We start from the raw sequence: 21,673 nt of genomic DNA, 5'->3' as shown, positions 1-21,673 counted from the left end.
TAGGATGTTTGTAGTAACATCTTTCTCCAAATCTGCAATTCCCTCTTTTCAAAAGGTTGCAGCTTTTGTCTTTCTTGTCTATTTTTTCCTCTTTCCCGTCATTGTGTAGATCTGGGTAGAGCCTCTTCGGGATTTGCTTTTCTGTTGTCATATCGTAATTTAGTAATTTATTTCTTCGTAGGTATGCTGCTTTATTGCCTCATATGTAGTATCAATGAGTATCTCTGCATCCATACTTTTATCTTGTTCTTTGTTTTCCTTATTTTTTTCTGTCATTTCATTTTTGTTTACTTCTCTTCCGTTTTCCTCTTCTTCTTTTTCTTCTTCTTCTTCCTCTTCCTCTTCTTCTTCATCCTCAACTATTTGTACATTCAATCTTGATTTAATAACATTGTCTATCCATGATAGACATGTTGAACAAAAAAATTCTTGTATCTTTTCTCAAATCTTGTATTACCTCAGCACAGCTGTGGATGGGTCTAATGTTGCATGCAGCACATTTTCTGATTAGGTTTTGTGGATTGACTATGCTATACCAAACCTTACACAGTTTTGCATGCTTTTTGGCATTCTTTTTCCTAATGCATAACATTAGGATATTCACAAGATTCACCTTATTCATTTTCTTTGTCGGAATATGTTGGTTTATGTATATTTTCTTTATGAGTCTTGACCACTTGGATTTTATTTGGAACTTCTTCAATTATTTTCAAGATGTTTCATATTAGATTTGTTCCAGTTTGAAGGATTATATCCTTCTAATATATCTATGAATGCTTTTGTATCTTTTTGGTTAGGACTGTTGCTGATTTCATAGATGAGAAATGCCAGTTCCCTTCCTTTTACCTCATCGTATTGCGAATCTGCTAAACACGCCAAATTACGCCACCTCTTCCCGCAGTTGGGAGATGAGAGAGTAGAGAGAGAGAGAGACGAGAGAGAGAGAGAGTGAGAGAGAGAGAGGAGTGGAGAGAGAGAGAGAGAGCAGAGGATGTCGAGAGAGAGAGATTTATCAGTCGTCATTTAGGTTTTCCCCTGGGCAGTGCCGGGTTGGTCAGCTCCTTTATATAGAATTTTATATATATATATATATATATTATCTATATATATATATATAATATATATATATATATATAGATATTATATATATATATAATATATATATATTATATATATATATATTAATTATTAGCACTGATTTAATTGACACTGGGTCACATTAAGGGCCAGAGAAGCCGCCAGCCGGGTAACTTGATGAATAACTTAGGTTTTAGGATAAAATAATTCGAGATGGAAGTTTTCTTTTTCGTGTGACGTCCTTACTTAAACAAGTGACTTTAAATACTTAATTACCAAGTCTGTTTTATTCTATGTTGACGAATCTTTTTGTGTTTTGTCCCATTCGTTCTGCCCTCTGGGTCATGTTTGTTAGAAGCGAAAACTTTTCCTATATCTCTTGGTTTATTACATATGTTATTAATATTATTTGAATTATTTAAAAATTGCTTTTGTTGAAAATGGAGGAGCTCTCTTCAACATGCCCCATTTAAAAGGACGCTGCATCATTCGAGTTGATTTTATATTTTGCCTTTTCAGTTTGCCTTATGATTCTTTTTATACTTGAACCTTGGACAAAAATGATTGTCTCATAATAACGTAGAAGAGAAAAGAATTAAGAAGAAAATTGAGGAGACCAATACAAAATCAGCTCGAATGATGTAGACATAGTTTTTAAAAGGACATATTATTATTATTATTATTATTTTTATTATTATTATTATTATTATTATTATTATTATTATTATTGTTGTTGTTGTTGTTGTTGTTGTTGTTAATTTCAAAAGAAGACCCATTCTCAACTTCATTAACTGAATGGCCGTCTGGATGGCGTTAAGTTTATATTGCAGTATAAACTCAACGGCATCCAGACGGCCATTCTGTTTAATGAAGTATTATTATTATTATTATTATTATTATTATTATTATTATTATTATTATTAATTATTATTATTGTTGTTGTTGTTGTTGTTGTTGTTGTTGTTCGCATTATTTTGTTGATGAATCCTTCGTCAACCAAAACCATTCACATTATTATTATTATTATTATTATTATTATTGTACGCTGGAAACAGACTTCTTTCAAACAAGTTTTATTGAAAATAATGGCAGAATTCACAGAATTGATTTTGTACAATATTCTTTCAATTCTCCTTATGATTTTTCTTTCTTTCTGGCACGCTGTATTATAAAGCAGCTGTCCAATGTTCATCGTGCTGTAGGTCGTCAACGGAAATTTCGGGCGGGCTGGTGTTATCAAAGCAAAACTGGTTATCAGGGACAGGCTGGGGTCGTCAACAGGTTATACAGGTGGGTTTCGTAGGTCGGGAACAGGCCGTAGTCGTCAGGGGTCTATCCGGTATTTCTTGTTATTTCTTTCTTTTCTGGTTTTCAAGGCGTCTACATGTTTCGGCCACCTCGTTTGGCCATCTTCGGGACGGGATCGCTGAGTGCAAATGGTCTGTGTCAGATGTATTCACGCTATTTATTGCATTCGGTTGGCTTGAAGAAACGGGTACCTCACTTTCATGGGCAATACCTGTGACGTCACGAGCGATGTCATGCTGCACATCGGGAGGGAGAAGCCCAGTTTAAACATCACACAGGAGACCTTCCTCCTCCCCACCGCGTCAGGAGAGCAGCAGACACCGCCCCACAACGACCATCGCACCAGAGGGATCCTGAGGATGATAGAAGCATTAGCTCTCATCCTGAGGACGTCACCTAGTAACCCTGAGGGTGATCGCAGCTCAAGCTTTCGCCCTGAGGACGACCTGGTAGCACGCCCTTCGAGGGGACCTCCACCATCACCAATAAGGATGAGGCTCCGCCCACGAAGAGGACAGCCAACCACAAACGGGGCCCCCTGATGACATCGCTCGTGACGTCACAGGTATTGCCCAATGAAAAAGTGGAGGTACCCGTTTTCTTCAAGCCAACCGAATGCAATAAATAGCGTGAATACATCTGACACAGACCATTGCACTCAGCGATCCCGTCCCGAAGATGGCCAAACGAGGTGGTCCGAAAACATGTAGACGCCTTGAAAACCAGAAAAGAAGAAATAATAACAAGAAATACCGGATAGACCCCTGACGACTACGGCCGTGTTCCCCCGACCTAACGAAACCCAACTGTATACCTGTTGACGACCCCAGCCTGTCCCTGATAACCAGTTTTTGCTTTTGATAACACCAGCCCGCCCGAAATTTCCGTTGACGACCTACAGCACGATGAACATTGGACAGCTGCTTTATAATACCCAGCGTGCCAGAAAGAAAAATTCATAAGGAGAATTGAAAGAATATTGTACAAAATCAATTCTGTGAATTCTGCCATTTTTTTCAATAAAATATTATTATTATTATTATTATTGTACTTAGGAAGCAGACCCTCTCTCAAGCATACTTTATTAAAAGTAATGGCTACTTCAGCAGCATTACACTTGTAGAGATTCTTCTCTATTTTGCGAATAGCGGCTTTTTCAGTGCTACTTAAACAGGCTAGTAGAGCGCCTATAGAGGTCATGGTAAAATACAGGGTCAAAATGGGTGTATATATTTGAATTTTACAGATAAACTATGATACCATAGTCATCAAAGTCATTAACCGATTCTCTCTCTCTCTCTCTCTCTTTCTTAAAGCGAGCTTTCGTCTGGAGCTGCCAGACATCCTCGGGCTGGGAAGCTGAGGGTGGACTGATCTTGGTGCGGTGTCCGTCCTCCTTATATCTGTGGTTGACATCAAGGGGTCTGCCCATGCTTGTCTCCTATTGGCTGGTGGCGGTGAGTCTTGTTTTCATTGGCTGCCTGAGCCAGGTCTCAAGCCACTTTCCTCGAGCCGATGGTTGCGTTGCAGCATATCCTGCAGCCGCCTGGACCTCCTAAGCGGCGCTGTAACATTGATGGGCGTTGCGCTACGCTGTGGGACGTCACGGCTACTTTGATTTCCATCGGCTGCAGGAGTACCTCGTTCGGGGGCGTTGTCATCCATAGAGTTGTCATGATCGGTGGTGTCATTGTTAGGTGGCAGGTCTTCTCATACTCGTAGGGAGGAGAAATTCTTCCTGCGTCGTATTCAGTGAAGGTTTTATTTGCTGGATGAGGAAGCGCCTCCAGCAGGCGCAACCGACGGGCATCAGGGGCCTTCCCGATGGATCTTCGTGTTCTTTATGATGACATCTCGGGAGATGGCCTCGTGATGTTTGGTGCGGGCGTGATTCTTTATAGCCCCCTCTTGGGCGTGGCACGAGAGTCTCTTCGACAGTCGCATGGTAGTCATACCTACGTAGGCGCCGCTGCATTCGCGGATGGGCATGTATACTGGTACACTACATGCGTCTGCTTCAGGGGTTCTCGTACCTGTGGAGAGGGGTTATTTTTCATAATAAGATCGCGCGTCCTCCGATTCTGGTAATATATGATTAAGTCGATATTCTTGGTGTCGTCAGTCGGGGATACATTATCAGAAATAATTTTCTTGATGGCGTCCTCTTCTTCACGGTAATGGGAACTCATGAAGGCTTTGTAGTACAGCTTGATATTATCCTGGGGGCGGGGCTGCGGGCTCTCTCTACCGTACCATTTCTCCAGGGCTGTGCGGACTTCCTTGCTGATTAATTTATTTGAGTACCCGTTATTCACAAGTACTTGGGGAGGCGCGGTCGAGTTCCTGGTGAGTGTCCTGCCAGGTCGAGCAGTGGGAGAGGGCCCTCCTGACGAAGGCCCTGACGGTGGTGCTTTTGAATCTGGCGGGGCACTCGCTGTCTCCGTTGAGGCATCTGGCGGGGCACTCGCTGTCTCCGTTGAGGCAAAGTCTAAATTTAGGACTTTGCCTCAACGGAGACAGCGAGTGCCCCGCCAGATTCAAAAGCACCCACCGTCAGGGCCTTCGTCAGGAGGGCCTCCTCCCCACTGCTCGACCTGGCAGGACACTCACCAGGAACTCGACCGCGCCTCCCAAGTACTTGTGAATAACGGGTACTCAAATAAATTAATCAGCAAGGAAGTCCGCACAGCCCTGGAGAAATGGTACGGTAGAGAGAGCCCGCAGCCCCGCCCCAGGATAATATCAAGCTGTACTACAAAGCCTTCATGAGTTCCCATTACCGTGAAGAAGAGGACGCCATCAAGAAAATTATTTCTGATAATGTATCCCCGACTGACGACACCAAGAATATCGACTTAATCATATATTACCAGAATCGGAGGACGCGCGATCTTATTATGAAAAATAACCCCTCTCCACAGGTACGAGAAACCCCTGAAAGCAGACGCATGTAGGTGTACCCAGTAATACATGCCCAGTCCGCGAATGCAGCGGCGCCTACGTAGTATGACTACCATGCGACTGTCGAAGAGACTCTCGTGCCACGCCCAAGAGGGGGCTATAAAGAATCACGCCCGCACCAAACATCACGAGGCCATCCCTCCCGAGATGTCATCATAAAGAACACGAAGATCATCGGGAAGGCCCCTGATGCCCGTCGGTTGCGCCTGCTGGAGGCGCTCCTCATCCAGCAAATAAAACCTTCACTGAATACGACGCAGGAAGAATTTCTCCTCCCTACGAGTATGAGAAGACCTGCCACTAACAATGACACCACCGATCATGCACAACTCTATGGATGACAACGCCCCGAACGAGGTACTCCTGCAGCCGATGGAAATCAAAGTAGCCGTGACGTCCCACAGCGTAGCGCAACGCCCATCAATGTTACAGCGCCGCTTAGGAGGTCCAGGCGGCTGCAGGATATGCTGCAACGCAACCATCGGCTCGAGGAAAGTGGCTTGAGACCTGGCTCAGGCAGCCAATGAAAACAAGACTCACCGCCACCAGCCAATAGGAGACAAGCATGGGGCAGACCCCTTGCTGTCAACTACATGATATGAGGACGGACGCACCGCACCAAGATCAGTCCACCCTCAGCTTCCCAGCCCGAGGATGTCTGGCAGCTCCAGACGAAAGCTCGCTTTAAGAAAGAGAGAGAGAGAGAGAGAGAATCGTTAATGACTTTGATGACTATGGTATCATAGTTTATCTGTAAAATTCAAATATATACACCCATTTTGACCCTGTATTTTACCATGACCTCTATAGGCGCTCTACTAGCCTGTTTAAGTAGCACTGAAAAGCCGCTATTCGCAAAACAATAGAGAAGGAATCTCTACAAGTGTAATGCTGCTGAAGTAGCCATTACTTTTAATAAAAGTATATTATTATTATTATTATTATTATTATTATTATTAGTTTTGTTGTGAACCAATAACTATTTACTCATTACCTTAGAAATAATAGAACGTGCTCTTTTTAAAAATAGAAGATAAAACAAAAACAGAAGTTAGGATTGGAAAAAGAAAAGTCAGAACGTGGGAATGTAAACCTCCATTTCTCAAACCTGCATTACATCCATTTTTGAGCCTCGAGGCCTCGTACATAATAAATGCCTGTAAATGCTTCTCTTGTCCGTCCATAATGAATGCTTGCAAATGCTTTCCTCAGGACTCGTACGTGGGATTTGGGCAGTGTTTAATGAAAGTCGTTTGTTTCTATTATGGGACGTTATTTTATTCAGTTTTCTTCTTCGTATATGGAAGGCCTTGGATGTACATTATTTTAGGGGTTTATTTGGGTTATTCAATAGTTTGCTAACGACCTATTCGTTTAGTGTTATTGTCAAATACAAATTTGCAAGTTCTTTTTTTGAGTGTTTTTTTCAACTTTCTGTGAATAAAGCGTCTTTTGCCAAGCTGAAGTAAGTTCTGTTGATATATTTATATAGCTAAATTCTTCGTGCATCAATTTTTGCAACTTGTGGATCTAAAAGCTGATATGTTATATCGAGAAGGAGATGTGATAGTCTTTCAGTCATTTTTGTACACATTTTGTTTGAGATGCCAAGAAAATATGAAAAAAGCAAGACAGAAAAAAAAACCAGAGGTCAGAGGTGAAAAATTAAGGTGCGATATGACTATGAAGCTAAAGTCATAAAGAATTCTTGCCCAATTTTGATGAAATTTTTGTTCGTGAGTAAAACAAAAGAAAAGTTAGTCAAGACACGTGGTGTAAGCAATAGCAGTCATGTTCAAATCATTCTCTCTCTCTCTCTCTCCTCTCTCTCTCTCTCTCTCTCTGATTCCATGGGCTTTTAGCCGTACCATAGTGACTGCCGGCTGGCTAGCTGGCTGCCTGCCTACCTGAGCTGGTCCCAGCAACAGGCTAGTGGGTCTGAATCATTCCACCCTGCTTGAATGAATAATCGCCAAGAGAGCCAGCCTGCTCCAAATTCATCTCCCGACACCGTTGAATTTGGTCGAACTCCGTCCGGTCGTTTTTTCTCGGTGAGCAAGGATGGGAGGGTTTGTGGGGTGGGGTGGGGGGGGGGGGGTGGGGGGGAGGTTGAAGTGAAGGAATTTTGTGCTTATTTTCTAGAGAATTCTTGGAAATGGTTTGGCGTGTTAGTCCTCTTAAGCTTGGTGAATTGTGGAGGGCTTTGATAGCACACACACACACACACACACACACACACACAACTGGACTCTAAGCAATTTCCTTTAACAGGGGATAGACACGGAGAAAAAGTAATTAGTAAGTCACTACTACGTTCAGCCATAAATTGTAGAATCAAAAGATTTTTCATTTAATGTTTTTAAGGTATTTTGACGTTTATTGGTAGTAGGTAGGGTTATTGTAGAATTGCGTGAGTGCATATGCGTTCGTGTGTGTAGTGGGACATCTCAAGAACGTAGAATAAAATTTGATGAAAGTTACATGTTTAAGGCGATCACATCTAGGTGCTCAACTTTTTAAAGAAATCGGCAACAGAATCAAGATCTTTTTCAAGGCAAAAAATCGTGTTATGTTCCGTTTAATCCATGTTTTTATGTCAGCACAAACAGACACAGGCGAAACTTTATAAGTCTTCCATCTTCGTTGGCAGAGGCAAATAGAGCGGGATCCTAAAACATTTTGTTTGTCTCATGCGATAAGAGGATTGGTGCAGAAGGGATGATCGGAGGTATCTAAAATATTGGTCTTTTGTATTATTTGTAGGCGTCCTTGGGCCGTCAGTCAGTCTCCATCTCGCACGGTGCGCCCTTTCTATTTAAGCCCTGCTCTCGGCCAAAGCCTCTTTTGCAGAAATCATTCGCGGAATTGTTGTAACCGTGGGACGGAGGTTAATTCTCTCTCTGTCAGTATTATTATTATTATTATTATTATTATTATTATTATTATTATTATTATTATTATTATTAGTTATTATTATTATTATTATTCTCATTATTATTATTATTATTATTTATTATTTGATTATTATTATTTCTTTTTTTAGTAAATGAGATATCTTCTTCCTTCAATTTCCTTTACTTACTTCCTAATGAACACCATACTCTTGAGAAGCTTGAATTTCAAGTCAGTGGCCAATGTGGGCTTGTTCCATATGGATTGGTTTCATCTTCTGAATAATAATGAACCTTACCGAAAGTGCATAGATTATCTAGCAAACATTCAGTAACTTTGGTTCCAATACTTAGAAAAAGGAATGGTCACAGCTAGCAAGGACGAATGGGTCTGTACTCACACACACATACACACATAATTAATGAAAACTGAAAAAAAAAAGGTAAATCAGTTTAACATCACTTTCGGTGCGATCACACATTTAATCTTTATTTGTTACTCCTATGGATTTGAAATACGTATCAGGTAGGACTTGCGTCCCATGTCGAATTGTTCATGGTTGATTTGTGTCATATTTTGGGAATTATGTTACTTCGTAGAGGTTATAAGTAGGATTTTTATTTTATGTACACTATAATTGGAACGCATTATGTCACTAGGAGAATTCGAACCGTTGATTCCCAACCAGACAACCAGAAATTTTTGATAGAAGTTCTCCTTGGGTTTAAGTTATTCCCTGGATATAGTGAATTTGACATAAAGCGATATTTGTGGTTCCCATATAGAAATTTGAAAAAACAAGTCAAATTTAACAGATGCTTTCCCCCTCCATCGTTGGCACTGAAATATGTAACCACTTGTTTTCGCTAACACGAAACCGAAGCGGAATATTGAAGAGAGCCTGAATATTTTCGATTCATTGTCGTTAAATGTTATTTTTCATTTCCTATATATTTTTTTTTTTATCCAATTGGAAAATATTGAAGTGTAAATTAATTTTGACGTGTCTGGCTGTGTCTGTGTGGATGGGTGCGATTTTGTTTAACTTGACAGCGCTGATGAAAAAACTTTTAATAGGATTGGACGTTTCAGAAAACTGTACGGATCGTTGTTTATTAGAATGGTTATTACTCTCTCTCTCTCTCTCTCTCTCTCTCTCTCTCTCTCTCTCTCTCTCTCTCTCCTCTCTCTAAGCTTGAGACATGTCATCGTTTTTTTTTATTAAACTGCAAATTATAGCTCTCTCTCTCTCTCTCTCTCTCTCTCTCTCTCTCTCTCTCTCTCTCTCTTCTCTCTCTCTCTCTCTCAGTGGAGCCCTAAACTTTTTTTTAATGGGCAATAACAATGATTGCCGAACCCTACCCACACTCTCTCTCTCTCTCTCTCTCTCTCTCTCTCTCTCTCTCTCTCTCTCCTCTCTAAGTAGCTCTAAGCTTTTTTTGTAGGCAGTACCAATGATTGCCGAATCCCCCCCCCCCCCCTCTCTCTCTCTCTCTCTCTCTCTCTCTCTCTCTCTCTCTCTCTCCGTAAAGGCAGATCTAACAAGATTTTGTATAACAGCTAAAGCAGTGACGATCAACATTTCCTTTTCCTCGTCCAAACCCACACTGAGCTTCTGTCATCTCTCTAGTCTATAGTATGTCATTTTAAATCTTACCTTATGTCTGTCCCTGGTATGCTAAGTAATGTTATGCCCCTATATTTCGTCATTTACCCTTGCCACCTTTACTCTTATACGGAGGAATTATTGTTGTTGTTTTTTTCGTGGAATCTTTCCCTTAACAGGACACACCGTACAAACCCTAGTCACGACCATACCCTTTCAAAGAGACTTTGAAGTTTACACTAACTTCTTCCACTCTTGACTCAGCCTCTCATCTGTGCTCGACGTTCAACAGGTCCTGAAAAGTCTCGATTTATCATTGCAGAACTGCATTCACTTGGGCCACTTTGGGCATCTCTGTCTTGTTGCAATTTATTTTTTAACTTCATATTTTTTTTAAGGTCCATTTCTTGATCAACTTCCATGTTTGCAGTTACTTCACTTGAGAATGACTTTCGAGTTTGCGTCCTTGAAGTGTTTCTCACTTGTCCCCCCTCCTTACATTTATCGACTTTTATCTTTTCACATCACTCTTGACTACCCTGTCCATATGCCTGTATACTTTTGTAAAGGATCTTACCCTTTCATCATGCACAAAATACTTGTTTCTTCATTAAAACTTTCATTTCTTCATCTCACCATTCAGCTTGAACTTCGTGCTATTTTTATGATAAAAGATAGACACCACAACCAAGAGGAGTGATTATGAATCAGTGTCCACTCTGATAGAGGTTGTGGAGAATTGATTCCAACAATTAGAGTCTATAGATTCTCTTTGAACACCGTTAGAGCTAATTTTCCTTTGTCTGTTAGGAATTCTCATAATTGAAGGTAATGTGTGTAAGTATAGTACGACTCATCTCCGCTGCCATTTATAGTACGCGCAGATTGAGGTCACGAATCGTAATTGTAATTGAGCATACGATTGAACGAAGGATCTGGGGCCTAATTGGTAATAAAGGGTAATTTAGATTTTGAATTGTCATTGCTCATGTGATTGAAGGCGTTGTTGTTTATATTGTTCATTGTATACGGTTACTGGTGCTGGAAATGAAGTGAGTCGACGTGAACCACACAATCTTGCCCGAGTGGTAATTTCCGTTGGTATAATGGTTAGTGTCGTGGCATGCCACTCTGATGTCGCGGGTTCGCGTCTCTTCTAGGGCGATAAAGAATCACTGGCTCTGTATCAAGATCAGTTACTGGTGCAGTGTGCTTCCTGCGGTGGGTGGGTTGAAACCAGCATTCTTTGGAAGCTTGAATTTCAAGTCAGTGGTCCCTGTATGCTTGTTCCATGTGAATACTTTCATCTACTGAAACATTAATAAATAATTATATTATAGTACATAGTGTGTGCACGTTCTTGTAAAGGAAGCAGAACTATTAATTATACATGGATATATATATATATATATATATATATATATATATATATATATATGTGTGTGTGTGTGTGTGTGTGTGTGTGTATTAATATATACATTTGTATATATACACATATATGTATATTTATATATAATATGAATACTGTGTGTATGTCAAAAAAAATTTATTTTTCTGTATTAGGTTGTTTCCCCTATCAAGGGATTGCTTAGGAGAAAACAAACACAACGATCACTTTTGCAGCCTTGCTCTCATTACTGAATCATGTGCCTTGTGCATTGGAATAACAATTGTGACAAATTTCTGTTACGTCCAAGGAAGATTATCTACTGGTTTGGGGATACTTAACTTTACAGTTAATTAGCGTTTGTTTTCGGTAATGATCTTTATCTTTCATTTGCCACCTGACTTTGGGTTTAATCCGTGACCATTCGATACTGTGCATGCGTTTAAAATAAGCTTTCTTTAATTAGCTATAAATTGAATTTCTGCGGATTAGAAACTTACTGCAACTGAGATTGCGCACATGTGGTGTAAGTAATATTAAAACGAGCTTACGCGTCCCTTGCGTTATTATAACTGCAGCGGAGCAGCAAATCTCGCAAAATGTGCAATCAGGTTTCCCAGCGCGAAGGTAATTTTCACCGCGAAAATGAAATTACACTGTAAGTTGATTAGTTTCGTTATTTATACGAGTCTTAACAGTGATATTAAGGGTAAAAGTTTCTCTTATTTAGCTTTGGGGGGATTCAAACGAGGATGAGTGTGTCTTAGCAGAGCGTGAAACGAGCCGCCTCCCTAAATTATGGTTTTTCTTCCAAATCACTTTATGAAGTCCCAGTAAGGTGCTTTGAGAGTACTTTAGGAAAACTTAAGAATTGCGTGAGCGAGACACATTTGGGATGGTTTTAAAAGTGGGATTATTTAACCTGATGCTGAAGGTTAAGTAGAATTATATATATAGATGGAACTCAGATTTGTAAAGAAAATTTACCTTGATTTTTTTTTAATGCCAGATCTTTTAGCTAGTTGTCTATATTTGTAGTTAAAGATCTCTTAGCAAGTGTTCCATATGTTTAGTTGATGATACTGTTGTTAAGACACCATTCCATATTGGTATCTACATGACACTAAAAAAAAAAAATGAGCGGATGTCAGTACCGTTGAATTCGCCAGGCAGGAAGAAGTGATCAGCTTTTGGTCATCCGTAATGATTTTTTTAAAGCAGTGATACCAGATCTGACTTTTCGATTTGGGTAGCGTCTTCCAGGTTGGTTTTGAAGTGTTTGGTTAAAGGGTTTCAAGGAGGGAGGATAAATATGAATGGCTTCACCTCTGAGGGGTGAGGATTACCTCGTCGAGGCCTTCTCGAATGGCTCCACCTCTGAAGGGTGAGGATTGCCTCGTCGAGGCCTTCTCGAATGGCTTCACCTCTATGAGGTGAGGATTACCTTGTCGAAGCCTTCTCGAATGGCTTCACCTCTGTGGGGTGAGGATTACCTCGTCGAGGCCTTCTCGAGTGGCTCACCTCTGTGAGGATGAGGATTACCTCGTCGAGGCCTTCTCGAGTGGGTGAGGGATTACCTCGTCGAGGCCTTCTTGAGTGGCTTCACCTCTGTAGGATGAGGATACCTCGTCGAGGCCTTCTCGTTATAATGGTACACATTTCGACGCGGCAGCAACCTCTCTCTCTCTCTCTCTCTCTCTCTCTCTCTCTCTCTCTCTCTCTCTCTCTCTCTTTAGATTCAGTCCGCAACAGTTGACTAAGAACTAGGTGCCGAACAGCGGCACGCCGGATTTTTGAAGATATACTGTATTACTTTTTCAAGATTTTGGAAAAAGATTGTATTAATAAATTGCACTTGTATTTCTAGGTAAACTTTGGTAGGTACTGTCGGCCAAAAAACTATTGGCAGAGTTTCATAATTTTTCGTTCACCTGCCTGACGCACGATTCATGCCTTATCTATTGATTTTTTTTTCAAAGATGGAAGAAATCATATGTAATGACGTTAAAAACAGTCACTGATATCTTTAGAACATTATGTTATGTTATTGTGTAAAACTATTTTCTATATAGCAAAATTGACGTGAACGAAACGAAGTGATAAAAAACGTCATATCACAACCATAGATATACATTACCAAATAGATAGGAGACTCCTATCACTGGTAGTATCGCATAAACATAGTCCTTAAATTATCATTTCAATATTAAGTTGAAGGTAGTTGAACTATTCCATTTGTAAAATTTTACAGAAAACATTGGAATCTCACAAACTGCTATCAAATTTAAAAACAAAAAGAAATAAAAACGATATCCTAACATGGTGAATCAGGCCACCTCACTCTATTGCGTCTGATGTTATGTGCACGGGAATCTAATGTCAATGTGTCATTTATCGGTCTAAGAAAACATCCCTCGATGAGCGAGAAAATTATTGCACTGCATTCGGTGCAAGTCCTGTTGGAGATATATCAGGACAGCTTAATAAACCGGAGAGAATCATACATAGATGAATCAAATTGTTTAAAGAACGGCAAAATTTAGAACATGGGAGGTGGAACACCTCAAAGTACCACAAGAGAGCAAGTCAATACAGTAGTGTAAACGTTGCTGAGCAACATTCATTTATGAATTTTGAATTCTAGTGCATCGTCACGACATTGCTGAACCAGGAATCATGACTAGCTCTACGCTTATGACTGGTGTCTGATGAATACTTTAGATGGAGAGGAAGAGATTTTTAAATCTACACTTGAATTCTTTGATAGGTGTCTAATGAATAAGTCTAATGAATAAGCAAACTTATCTTTGATGGATGAGAGATTCAGTTAGGCTTACTCTTGTTTTGTTTTTTATCGGTGGCCAATGGATACCACGGATAGGGAGGGAAACAGTTTCAGTGATGCATGCATTTTTTTTCTTCAAAACCTAAAGAATACATTTTATTGGAGATACTTTATTAACATCGGCCTAATCCCTCCATCACTCCTATACGCCACCTCCGCTCTCTTCTACATCTCAGGCGACTCGAGCCGACTTCTCTCTATGAACTCCGTCGCGTGAAAGCATCAGTAATGAATGATAACGGTTATTTTTTTTTTAAAATTAAAATTCCCGCACCGACAACGGACGCCTTAAAATACATGTTTATAAAATATTTTCTGTTCAAAGAAACTTTATCTTTCATTCCCAAAATTATGTGCATACACTCGTGTTACACCCTGTAGCCGTCAAAGAGCAACCCTTGATTAAAGCAGTAGGTTTTTCTTAGAAAAATAAATAAATATAAAAATAAATAAAAACATATGAAATAGACTTAAACGAGAATGTCACCTTTCATATTTTCTTATCCTTTCAGCTACTTATAATATGCTTATGGTAGAAGGTCTAAGTATACAAGTGAAACAAACTAATTTGAATTAATTTCTATTTAGAAGAAATGAATAGCTACAGAAAGACCAACCTTAGAAAGCTTTAATGAAAGTAAGCCTTTTCTTAATGTATTCGTCAGTTTTGGTTCCATCAGCTTTCCAACGCGTCCAAATGAAACAGGATGATATGCAAGGAATTCGATAAAAAATAAGACTGAATTATATTCGTGTGATTTTTTTTTATGATTGCTTTTTGACTTTGAATAGCTAGGTCTGAGATAATTATGTTAAGCAATTATGAAAAGGATAAGAGAAAGGGCGAACATGGCTAATAAAACAAGAATAACGGGAATAATCAAATAAAGCAGATTAATATATATAATATATACTATATATATATATATATATATATTATATATATATATATATATATATATATATATATATATATATATTGTCGATTTAAATATTCATTTATATTACTTATCCGAGAGAGTATACTGCTGAAAATAGACCTAGGCTAATTATGTGTGAAAATCAGAAGTCCAATTTAGGCCCACTAAATGTGTCATGCAAATTATTTTATTGATCAAAGGACAAAATTAGTTTAATTAAACATCGTTTTCAAAGAATGTTAACGCCTTAATTGATGTATTGTGTATCGACTGTAGGAGACGAAATGACAACACCTCAGTGCAGTACGATACGTTGAGTCAAGACTCGAGCGGCAGCAAAGCCAACTTCAAAATGCTTTGGTATGCTGTCACGAAGCTAGAGTTGAGAATAAAATTAGAAATCGTGGACCCATCGGTATATATTTTCCTTACTTTGCAAAATAAATATCTTTAAAACGTTGAATAAGTCTACTCTATTCTAATGTAATTTATTTCAAGTATAGCACCTCTGAAAGCAAATGTTTTTTATTGTTAAGTAAATAATCTGGCATCTGCATATGGCAATATTTCCATAACGAACAATGAATTAAGAAACTACGCCAATTCTTCGTTGGCCGTCTGTACATGTGTACAGCGCCTCGATTTTATATTTTTTATTTGAGTACTTTTAGTTTGCTATTGAAATGCAGGGGTAGTGCTGCGGTACGTAAAATGTTAATTTTACCAGAAAAGTAGAAATTTTATGTACTTCATTTTTAATGTGAGATTTTGTATCTAGTAGTGGAAATTGCACAGAAAATGCTCCGTATGGAAAGTTTTAAATTCTGCTACGTTATATTTTCTTCGTTTTGCTTTGCTGAGGAATAAATTCCAGTTATTATTATTGTGGGTTAATGACATTGGGTTTTGCCCACCAGAATTGCAGTTCGTTTAGTGACCCAATCCTCATCACATCTCTATACCTTTTTTTTTTTCCTTTTTTCTTTTTCAGGTATTATTTTGGCCCTGGTTTCATTGGTCTTTAATGGAGATTCCTTCCTTGAGGAAAGCGTTGTAATATGTTAAGCCTGCTTCCATTGTTAACTCCTTTCATGCTATCCTTCCCATACGAAGGATACTCTTGTGAATTTTCAGTTTCTTTGGATGGCACAGTTCGTCCAGTGTCTCTTGTATTTTACTGTATTAATTTGAAATGTTCTGTTTTGTGAATGTAAAGCCAATGGTAGAGCTCTCGCTGAGTCTGTGAAAGCTAAAGGGACAGATATTCCGCATCTCGAGGTAGCTGTTATGAAGTTTGTCTGCTTATTACTTGTACAGATGATAATGAAAAATATTTATTACAAAAATTTATTCTGCTTCCCGTGGAGGAGGGAGATTTGGTAGAGAGAGATCACAAAAGCTAGTTCCGCCTTGTAAATGTAAATCTCCTGAAAATACATGTACCTGAAATTTCATAGTCAGCACGAGTAAAAAAAATTTTTCTATATGCGTGTTGCTTTGTGCTTCCATAAACCATGATGTCTCCTTATATCAGTCAAATATTACACAAGTTCCTAACAAAAATGAGAACAAGTTTCGCCCCTTGTGATACTCCGCATCGATTTTAGGGTGGACTTCGGCATCAATTGTTTATTTCTCGAGCCTAATGACAGGTTAATGAGGCATCGCATTGAATTTCCAGTCAAACTCACAATAACCTTAATGATAAATCCTGCGCGGAGCTGTCATCAACACAACATAATAACAGAACGAGAGTTACATAGGCAATACATTGCTCTACTGGTATCATCATTACTATCAATTAGGAGCCAGCAATTTCCAGGTAATATTGTGCATTGTATATTTCGGCAATTAACAGGTGAAGCGTGCAGCCAGGTAGCAATGGCTTTTTACCTAGCAGATAAAACCAAGGGTAGCGATATACCCCAATGAAATGTCCAAGAGCCAAGTTATTTTTTCTTGGGTATAATTAACTGCCGCAGTTAATTATACCCGAAAAATAGGGCACAGACAGCGGGTGCACTTCACTTCGGCATTCATCCAAAGTAATCTTTATGTCTCACCTTCGGGTATGGGTGTGGCCCCCCTGATGGGATGGGTGGTGGGGGGTGGGGGGGGGGGGGAGACGCAGAATCGACTACATTCATTAACATTATCAAATCCTTTCTTGGTACAATGGCGAAGAAGCATTAGTGTAGATAAGGCTTACAGACATGACGCATCTTTGTTATATATCTCTTAATTCTTTTTTAGCAGTGTACTTAACTAATGCAGTGGGTTTGTTTTCCTCTATTTTTTTTTACTTGAGTATTATTCAGCTACAGAAACTTAATTCGTAATTATTAGGTAATTTTCCCTGCTCTACCTGATTCAGTGTACGTTTGAATTTAATTAATGTTATGTTGTAAATATTCTTTATATTGAAAGAAATTTCCATCAAGGGATGCCTACCTGTCCATTTTTAAAAGAATGACAAATATAAGAGTTAATGGCGGAATGCTGTAACAGAGAAAAAGTAGTCATAACAAAGATCGAAAATCTTCATACAAATGAGTGTAGGTGGAGTAATCACATTTGACTTCACTGTTTGGAAAATGCGTCTTAAGCTTATATTATTATTATTATTATTATTATTATTATTATTATTATTATTATTATTATTATTATTATTATTATTATTATTATTGATTTTGCAAAATGAAGGAGGACATTTTGAACACTTGATTGTTCTTAAGGCTGTCCTTTCTCATCAAGTGTTTGACTTTTTATTTTGAATTTTTATTTTCCTTGCTTCTAAACAAGAAAGTCATCGAAACCGGGAGGAAATATATTCTAAAAGTAAATGTAGAAGAACAGATAAAAAAATATCTTTAATTAGACATTCGTGGAAATCATACAACTTTCTAAATAAATCCAGCCAGTATAATCATACGCAGAAGGAAACTTATATATGTAAGCTTATAGAAATCATGCATGAATGTAAATGCACTCAAAACTATGATGCAATTTATATCTGCTTCGCAATTCTCGCTCTTAATTCTTTATTGGAGAAAAGATTCAAGGGATGTTAGTGTAAATCTTATTATGAAGAAGGATACTGAAGTCAAATCCGACCCATTTGAAATGCAACGGAGTGTTTACAGCGATAAACATTACGCAGATGAAAGGTGAAACGAACTATGTATTATTATTATTTTTTTAAATAATTCTTTCTCTTTAATTATTATTAAGATTTATAGGGTCTTTTTATATGTAGTTCTGCGTCAATGACCTAGTCGCGATGCTAGATTATTATAGTATCAATCAATCAGTCAATCTTGAGTTGCCTGTTTCATGATTAATGCTGTATCCGAAACAATTGCTTTTTACGAATTCATAAATATGCACTGACAGGTAATGAATACCTCTTGCAATTTCAGCTCATGCATTACACATTCGACAACCTCTCTCAAAATAATTAACATCTCCATTGATTTAATATTACAACTCCTAAAGGAGGGCAGAAATGAATCGATAGAGAATTCTAAAGCAAAGTCAAGAACAGGCATTGCTGAAGAACAAGAATCTGAAAGTTATTACAGACTGGTATTCTTGCATCTTTCTCAAGAGAGAGAACACAGGCTTTGCTGGGAACTTAGCACCGTCCTTTAAACGGCAAATTCATAACGGAACCGGCATTAAAGAAGGCCAATTACACCCATTCAAAACGAAGAGGAACAGAGCTTTTAATGTCAATTTACCGCCAGAGTTAGCTAACCGAAAAGTTCGGGTAAGGTAGTAATTAATTGGAGTTTCGTTTCTACTCGCCAACGTTTCGTTGATAATAAATTTTGATCTTTACATCTAACTGCGGGAGTTCTAAGGCTCACAGTGCATATTTTTCTTAACATATTTTTGGTCTTACATTTGTACTTGTGAGGACCAGAAATACTTCATAAATCGCAAATGCTTGTAACTCTCTCTAAGTTTAAAGGATTCTCTCTCTCTCTCTCTCTCTCTCTCTCTCTCTCTCTCTCTTCTCTCTCTCTCTCTCTGTGCTAAATTCTTCGAAATTGAAGTTTCCCCTTTGAGTCTCTTGATTACAGACTCAAAATTGCCAATATTTCAGATCATGTAACAATAGATCTTGAAGGCAACAGCTTCCTGGAACCCTTTTCTAGACTTAAAGTGATTAAAGATTTCCGATTCTAGCACCCCAGTCGAAGACAGAATGACGTTTTATGTACATTCAGAGATATAAATGAAATCTTGGGAAGTCCTTTCTTCTTTTGTATCTTAATTTACCAGATCGTGAATAGAAATGCCGATAATTATTGTGAAACACTTGTGTGGGACAGTGATTCTTTTGTTGTCGTCAATATATAAAAATGATAAATATTATGAGAAAATGCGTAATAAAAAAGAAGAATTAAACTGAATATGCTTCTTCGTGTGTTACCGTTTTCAGTTCAGACCTGCATGAAATGCGCGTCTCGGAAAGAAAGCGATACTGAAGAAACTCTTCGCCAGACCCTTCTTGCTTAGGTGAAATAAGGATTTGTGATGACAGTTTCGCGTGATGGATTGGCTTTTTGCACCTCGGGATTGTTGAGGGAGGAGGGATTATGCGGATACTACAGTCCTCCTCCTCCTCCTCCTCCTCCTCCTCCTCCTCCTTGGTTGGCAGAAAGACGACACGATGAGCTAGGAATTATTCTCCGAGATGTGGAGATATCCTCTCTCGTATTGTTATCTATCTCCTTTCATTCTCTTGCTTTGCAGATTGGGCGGTATATGTGAAGGTGTGGAAATTGGTCGTGTGCTTTGCGCCCACGTTACTTCAGTCACCTTTATAAGATATTTGAGGTTTAGGCTAACTATTTATATTATATATATGTGTATATATATCTATATATTATATATATATATATATATATATATATATATATATATATATAGTATATATATATTATAATTTCATATATATATATATATATATATATATATATATATATATATATATATATATATATATATATATATATATTATATATGATATATATATATGTAGACCTGAACTTTGAATTTAATCTAGGCGCAACCACTACACCAGAACATCTTTCAGTCGCCCTTGGCAACCTAATGGTACAATCTATACGCTGATGGAAAGGATATTTTGTCACATAGAAACGACCATACAAATTAGATGCCGCAGAAACTGGCTTGAAATGTTAGCAGTGCATTAAAGTTATTGAATAGTAATCACAGTATGAGATTCTATAAAGTCGGTGTGTTATTGCCTGATAATAAGAATGAGGATATCTTTGACCGTAATACGAAAGTTAAATTATATAACAGGCCAGGTTTACCTAACGGTTGACCTTTAGTGTGTTGATAATAAGGCAGACAAATTTTTTTTTTTTTAAATACAAAAGAATAGTAATTATTGTTCAAAGATGACAATACCAATAGAGGAAAAGTATGAGAGTTAATTTAGGGCATATCAGCATTTGCGGTCATCTTAATTTGGAAAAAAATATCGTACAAAGATGACAATACCAAGAGAGGAAAAATGTGAAAGAGTTAATAAAGGGTATATCAGCATTTGCGGTCATCTTAATTTAGGGGGGGGGAAAGGGTCATTAGTAAAGACTTATTATCCCATCTTTCCCACAATTTGGGACTTCTCGCTTCACTGGATAGGATGTTTTGGGAAAGCGAGATTGGTACTGCTTCTTTGTCGAGTAGTAATCAGACAGGACATGGCTCGCCTAATGATGATTTTCAAATTACCTCGGCTGTTTTCTGTGAACATATGTGGATAATTATATGTCTCATTGTCTCGCATATGGTTCATCCATGTTCTCTCTGGACCAAGATCCAGATTATTTCTCTGGACATTGGTCTAGAGCACCATGAGTTCGGTCAACAGGAGCAACCATAGTTGGAATCAAGGTTGGAATAGCAGCAGCAGGGGAAGAAAAGAGACAGACTTTCTCGGTGACAGAAGGCAAACCTTGTAGTCATGTTGCCAGTCGCACGCAGTTCAGGTCTTCAGTGTTCTATGCCCGTTGTATGACTTAAGTTCATACGTAATAGTGTGCTCCAGATATGGGTATTATTGTTCAAATAACTTCGTCTGACGGAGTTTGGTACGCTGATGTTACCCTATCGATGGGTTCTGCATTTTGACCACTTTGAATTACTGTACATTGTTTGTTTATTTGTATGGTGTTTTTACGTTGCATGGAACCAGTGTTTATTCAGTAACGGGACCAACGGCTTTACATGACTACCGAACCACGTCGAGAGTGAACTTCTAACACCAGAAGTGCACATCTCTCACCCCTCAATGGAATGCCCGAAAATCGAACTCGCGGCCACCAAGGTGGCAGGCCAAGACCATACCGATCACTACACAGGCGCTAATTACTATGTATGCAAGGCAGGTTGAGATCAGCTGATTCCCTTGATGGCAGATGTTGCCATTAAACAGACCCCTAACTACCTAAGTATATGACGTTTTCTTCTTAGAGGATAAGCTAGCTCTTGTAGGTGACTCCCGTCGGGTGGGTTTGGTTAAAAGTTTTTAGCATATTTATGTCGTAATTATTTGCTCCTCGGATTTCACTGCAGATTCAATGTTAAAAGATTGTATTTATGTCGGATAAAGCATAGACAGTTGTTCAAAATGGAAG

The sequence above is a fragment of the Macrobrachium nipponense genome, chromosome 11, assembly GCF_015104395.2.
Source record: "Macrobrachium nipponense isolate FS-2020 chromosome 11, ASM1510439v2, whole genome shotgun sequence".
Lineage (NCBI taxonomy): Eukaryota > Metazoa > Arthropoda > Malacostraca > Decapoda > Palaemonidae > Macrobrachium > Macrobrachium nipponense.
This window is presented reverse-complemented; position numbering follows the sequence as displayed.